The sequence below is a fragment of the Lipotes vexillifer genome, unplaced genomic scaffold (assembly GCF_000442215.2).
Source record: "Lipotes vexillifer unplaced genomic scaffold, Lipotes_vexillifer_v1.1 scaffold12, whole genome shotgun sequence".
NCBI lineage: Eukaryota > Metazoa > Chordata > Mammalia > Artiodactyla > Lipotidae > Lipotes > Lipotes vexillifer.
This window is the reverse complement of record NW_006796716.1, coordinates 95,550-102,201: the sequence shown is the minus strand read 5'-3', so window position 1 is coordinate 102,201 and position 6,652 is coordinate 95,550. Positions and strand designations below refer to the sequence as shown.

Here is a 6,652-nt window from a genome sequence, read left to right as displayed (position 1 = left end):
TAGGGAAATTTTTCAGAAAGGCCCCGTGTAGCCCTTCTGCTTATAAAGTAAGCTGCCATTTCCCCAGAAAAGGACTTTAGATCAGGATCTCAACAGAATTCCAAGGCTGGCTGGGTATCATTATGCCTCTGCTGGTGGGAGCCAGTTCACGGCTTAATTCATACTTGAATCTTATAGGGCAATCATTGACATGGTAACATAACAATTCCCTTCACTGTCATCACTTCTTGTGGTTCAAGCCTTCTCTCTTCTCCCCAGCAGGCCGGATGAATCATACTGTATTTGGACAGCTAAATGGCGAGCCCACATATGAAAAGGGTTTTCTGGCACTAGAGGTGGGTTCCAAGCACATCGCTGATGAGATAGTCAATTTCTCTGGCACCGGCATGATGGAAACAACTTGCTGGGGATACACAAGTCGCCATATGCAAAAACACATCATTTCAAGAGGCAATTTGCATGGGTGGATGCAGCACTGAAAAACACAGGAGGAGAAAAGGAGTCATTTGGGTCCTTCCTCCCTTTGAGCTGGCACCTGTCTCCAAACAAATAGCACAGAATCAGTCCTAAACCCCTCTGTCCCCGGCTGGCCACCTAGAAATGTCAAGGGGATCAGAGGTAGCAGCCTGCTGCCTGCTGCCGACAAGTCCCAGAGCACTCTCCGGACCATGACTACAAAGCAAGGTGGTTGAACTACTTGGGTTCTAAAGGTCCTTCCAATTCCTGTGTTCTACTTTAACTGATGCCTAATTAATTACAAAATTAGGCTCTCCAGGCACATAGGGATCAATCCACTTCACAACAGAAAAAAAGCAGTCATTCATCTGGCAAGTATTTATGAGCAACTCCTACATAGAAGGCTGCTACGCTCTGCCATGGGAGACTCCGTTACAAGGGAGGTGCTACTTTGATTCTACCATTTTGTCCTGACAAGTCATTGATTCCATTGGAACAAGTTGTTAAAGTTACAAGGTTTTTTACTATTTAGTTTTCCCTGTGTTCTCTGCACATCAGCCTCTCTGTAAAATAGGGAAGAACAAATCTGACTCCATGTTAGGTCTGTTTTTTTTACTTTAACCTCTGTATTCTATTGCTTTTGCTACAAGTTAAGAATGTTGCCTATAGCCTGAAATATACAGGATAGCCCGTTCTCAAGGCTCTGACCTTTAAAGGTGCAACACTTTTCTATTCATATAGAGTTAAAAAGTTGCAGAACAGAGAATAACATTTGTTTTGTTGGAGGTTTACAGGAACATCCTGACATGACATGACCTGACCTGACCTGACCTACATGGACAGCTGCAAGAACAAAGGATTCTGACACCAAGAAGTTTGCAACAACCAACCACACCCCGTCCCCTTTTAGTATAAAAGAAGTCTGAATCCTAACTTGGGGAAGATGGTTCTCTGGGACATCATTTTCTCAGTTGGCTGGCTTTCTGAGTAAAGTAGCTATTCCTGGCCCCAACAGCTCGTCTCTCAACGTATGGCCTGTTGCGGGGTGAGCAGTAGAAGCTTGGACTCAGTAACACCTCTTAATCCACACGTCAATCCTACCCCATCCCTACTGGTCTTACCAGCCCCTCAGAGCTGTCATCAGACTCAGATATATGCTGGGGTCAGGGAGGGAGCAAGGGGCTTGGTGAGAGTCAAGAATGCGCACCGCCGAGGGCTGAGGTCGTGATCAGAGATGGAGGGGTTAGAGCCTGACTTCACTGTGAGCTCTGAGTTCAAGTTCAGGCTTTGCCACTTATCAGCTTTGTGTCCTTGAAAAGTGCTTCCCTTGTGTAATAGGTGATTAAGAAAAGATCTGCCTCATAGGCCCAATGTGAGATCAGGAGAAATAAATGTGATAATGCACATCAAGTGCTCAGCACAGGGCCTGGGAGAGAATAAATGCTCAGTTAAAACGAAGAGATTATCATCGTCAGGGATGAGTGAGGTTTAGAAATCTGACTCTCATCAAGGATGTCTATGTCCAGTTACTAGCGGATAGGATAAGAGCCCTATGCATCAAGAAAGCTGTGTCAAATCAGCCACATCACAGGGTCTTCCTTAACGTAAAATGCTGTGCCTGCTCTCACAAAGCTAGAGACACTAAACATATATGACTGATGTTAATAGAAAAATATCAAGTGGAAGGCGAAGATACCAAAACCAGTGTTCAGAGGAGGGCTACACAAAGAAAGAAGTGAGTGCTTTCATTCTGGAAGCATCACAGAGGGCTTTGTGGAGGTGGTAGCATCCAAAGCCAGGTAATATCGAGGCAGCTCATCTAAGCCCGAGAACAGCATGAGTACACACAGGGAGCTGGACATCCCAGGACCCATTTAAGGCAATAAGAGAGTGAGTCCCACTCTGTACACTGCGTCCGCCCCCAGACCCCAGGAGGGGGTGGACAGGAAGAGAGGGAGCCCCGTGCTTCCCTTTATGATGTGAGTTCCTCTGTGTCACTTGAAAGGGAAGGGCACCTAAGAGCTGTCATGTAGCAGATAAGGCTGTAGTCCTAGGCTGCCCACATTTCAATCTTGGATGTGCTCCCTTGCTAGCCGTGTGCCCTTTGGCAAATTATTTAACTTCTCCTGCTTCAGTTTCCACAGGTGAAAGATGCAGTTAATCGTACTGATAGTGTTGCCAAAGGGATAAAATGAGACAATGCAAGTACAGCAGGTGGCATGCACCCTCTGAGCCAGAGCCACAATAACCGCATACAATCGTACGATAATACAACTTAGCAATACTGTAACATTATATAATATGAGATCCCCCCGGGCTGGAAATGCGTGGAATATTGTGTGTAGTGCTACCAATCCTCTGAGCACTGCTTGTCACCTCATCCGGAAATTCTATACCCACTTCAAGCCACTAGAATAAACTGGAGGGTTAAGATGTTTTCAAAGTAGATTTTCTTTTCAGAAACAGATAAAACCAGCCTTTTGAAAAAAAAAAAAAAAAAAATCTCTGAAACTAATTTCAACCTCTTGGTGGTCTACTCCAGAAAAGTGACAACAATGATGACAACTGATGTTTATTGAGCACCTACTATGTGCCAGGCACTGCTCTAAAAACTTCAAATGTATTAATTCCTTCCATTCCCTCCAGACCCTAACAAGGTGAGTTTTATTGTTACATGAATTTTACAATAGAGAAACTGAGGGCTCCCTTAAAAGCACTCGTATCCAACCTGGGCTGGCCAAACAGGAAATAGGAATTCACTTCTGAAGGCAAAGAGGCTTCCAACGTATTCATCCTGATTTTTGCTCCAAACCATACATTTGCCACATGTGGGAATGGCTGACTCTCCCTCTACCACCATCACCAAGGGAAACAATTGCCTGGCTGGGATGTCTCCCTAGGCTGATGCAACCAGAACAGCCTGCCCAGCAAGTGACAGCCATCACTGGGTGGTGCCGTTGCCACTTTCTGATTAGAGACTCTGTGATTCCTCCCCACCCCACCGCCCCCACTTCCTGGAAGAGATTGTAAACCTCAAAAGGTCAAGATCAGACTGTGTTTCTCAATGAGCACAAGGCTACAGGGCCATCGTCCCAGATCCCCCGTGCTGGCCTGACTTCAGAAGCATCCTCATGGCGCTCCCACAGGGATGCTTCCGATGACAGACAGCAGGAAGGCTCGGATTCCCTAAAAGTGTTTACTCTCATGAGCTACTCCCCATCTGCCTTCAGTTCTATAGCTTGTCTTATACCCTCCCTCGGGGTTGCAGGAACCAGACTCCTTTCCAGAGAGAAATCTACGGACAGACAAAGAAACAAAGAGGAGTGATGAGCTGGAATCTTTTCAAGAAAAGGCTTTGATCTGGCAAAAAAAATAGAGGCTGTCCATTTATTTATTCATCCCTCCACCCAACTTCCTAAAAAATACTCGGTTTATCACTTTCATACTTTAAAAGTTTAATTATCATCTATAAGATAAGCTTAAATTTAAGGCTCTTCAAAATCTAGCCCTAAACTTTACAGTCAAACATACTTTCAGGGCTTCCCTGGTGGCGCAGTGGTTGGGGGTCCGCCTGCCGATGCAGGGGACACGGGTTCGTGCCCCGGTCCGGGAAGATCCCACATGCCGCGGAGCGGCTGGGCCCATGAGCCATGGCCGCTGAGCCTGCGCGTCCGGAGCCTGTGATCTGCAACGGGAGAGGCCACAACAGTGAGAGGCCCGCGTACCGCAAAAAAAAAACAAAAAACATACTTTCAGTGATCCCATTGGATCTGCTCCAGCCCATCTGTTTCACCCAGAGCTCACCTCCCTTTACACTTGGTGCACTGGTCCCTTCCTCGGTGTGTTCATTAACACTATTCCTCCTGCCTGTGATGCCCTTGCCTCTCCTTTCAGGGATGTGCTCATGTCAGCTTCTTGGACCACTCTGTCACACAAGACCCCTCCCTTTCTGCAGGAGAGGGCTGTCCAGTGTGCTGCACTGGCCTGCCAGGGACATGTCATCTTTTCACTGCTAGCTGACATTCCACTAGTTTACAAAATTCAACATTAATCTATTTTACTGAGCGTTTGCTAAGGGCAAGATACCCTGCTATCTCTGCCCTGCAGAGATCTGAAGACGTAATCCTACCCTTCAAGGAGTTCATCATCTGATAAGAAAGATAAACAGATGTGCAATGAAACTCAGCAGTCAACAGAATGAAATAAATGCTCCCTAGATGTATGAGGCATGTGTAGATGCACAGTCGAAGGTTAAGGAGTTCTAACACACAGCCCTCCTACAGGGGCCCAAAGTCCAACAATAAACCAGCGGAGGCGCTGGACACAGACCCACAACGTATCAGCCACTGTAGGATCATCCCAAGGTCTCTTCTATTAGTACAGACATTCTTTTTTCTTTAGAAATTGTCCACTTGGAAGGCACGAGTATGTCTTCCCAAAGGGGATGTGGTACAGGATGGTTCCATCCGTATGGAGAGAGAAGGGTTGGGAAGATGGAATGTGACATCTGGAAATGGGAGGCCAGAAGCACCATCTGGGAGGGAAGGTGGGGGGATCTGAAACAAGAAGTTCCACTCGTTTCATATAAGCAATCTGGTGTCAGCCCAGCATAAGAGCTTCAACGGGGAGGAGCAGATGTGACAGGTGTCCAAGAGTCCAGGGTGCTCAGCAAGGCTGGAGGGGTGAGGCAGATGTCAAAGGTGAAAGTGGCAAAAGCCGATGTCAGGGACCGGACAAGGCTGGAAGGCCAAGGCAGCAGGGTCTTAAAGGTAGTAGCTGGCGAGGGTCAGCGTAGGAACACAGGGAGAAGCCCACCCACCTGCAGGCTGAGTCCACCCTCCACCCTCCTCCAGGGCTTGACAGTGGGGCTAGTTCCCTCCGGGTGAGAAGACGAAGTGCTTGTGCCACCAGCAGAGGACCTCAGCCCTTGTCCTTCTCAGGGCCTGAGACCCAAGTAAAACAATTCCCACCAAAGCCCTACAGTACTCTTCCCTTCCTTTCAAGGACACTAAACAACCCCCAACTTAAAATATGCTCTGAATCGTCAGATGCCTTCAGCCCCTGACACATAGTCATCAGAGCAGCCATAGCTTAGTAGATGGGCTGCATGTCCTCCTGAGTGTATTCAAAAATCAATTTCTATCTAACCTGGCATCCAAACCCAGTCAATGCTAGACTATACGGTAGACTTGGAGAAGTTGGTTCATGGTGGCCCTCATGATCACTTTACTGTAAGATTCAGGGACCTGCCCCACTGATACACATGGAGATGTCCCTAATGCCTCTACTAAGCACATGCCCATCAGGGGCTATACCACAGTGACAGACCCAGCGACCCTCCCAGGAATGAGGATAAGCAGTGCAGCATCACGGTTACGAGAATGCACCATGGCACCAAACAGCTTGCTTTGAATCCAGGCTGTGTTACTTATTTGCTGTGTGACTTTGGACAAGTTACTTCACTTCTCTGTGCATTTTCACCATCCATAAACTAGTAATGACCATCACAGTACCCACTTCATAAGATTGGGGTAAAGATTAGATTAAATATATGTAAAATTCGTATGCAAGTACTGGATAAATTATAGGTATTACTATTTGGTTTTTTTTTTAAATGGACGACATTTTTGTTTGTTTGTTTGCTTGCACTGCACGGCTTGAAGGGTCTTAGCTCCCTGACCAGGAACTGAACCTGGGCCACGGCCGTGAAAGCACTGAGTCCTAACCACTGGACCACCAGGGAATTACCAAAAAATGGACAACGCTTTGTCCAAAGAAGCGAAGAAGTGAGTTTCACAGAGCTGAATCCCATGCCCTGAAGCAGCTGAGTGGCTGGTGGTGCAGAGCAGAAGCACAAACCCCAGAGCTCTCCATTTCCATCATATAATCCACCCACCACGTCCCTGAGTGGGAACGGCCTTGGCTCAGCGTTTAACGGATCAGTTTCCTAACCCAGGCTGCCTCCTTCATCTTTACTGTTCTCTGTGGTCATGTGATATATTTATTCCTTTCCTCTATATAAATATCATTTCTGTTTTCTGTATTTACTACTCAAATTGATGCATTATACCACAAGCTGTACATTTGTCTTCATTCTGAAGGAGTAAGTAGATCTTTCTCTTTTTTTTTTTGTAATTCAATAATTTGATTTGCTATACAAAACAATTCAAGTTTATATTCCTGAGGGAAGGGGAAA

At 46.5% G+C, this 6,652-nt stretch overlaps 1 non-coding gene across 1 annotated transcript; it reads right to left on the bottom strand.

The window, feature by feature from the left end:
* Positions 1–6,127: 6,127 nt before the first annotated feature.
* On the bottom strand, positions 6,128–6,199 carry TRNAE-UUC (transfer RNA glutamic acid (anticodon UUC)). The gene has a single exon. It is a non-coding gene; the product is annotated as a tRNA-Glu (tRNA).
* Between the last annotated feature and the right edge of the window lie 453 nt (positions 6,200–6,652).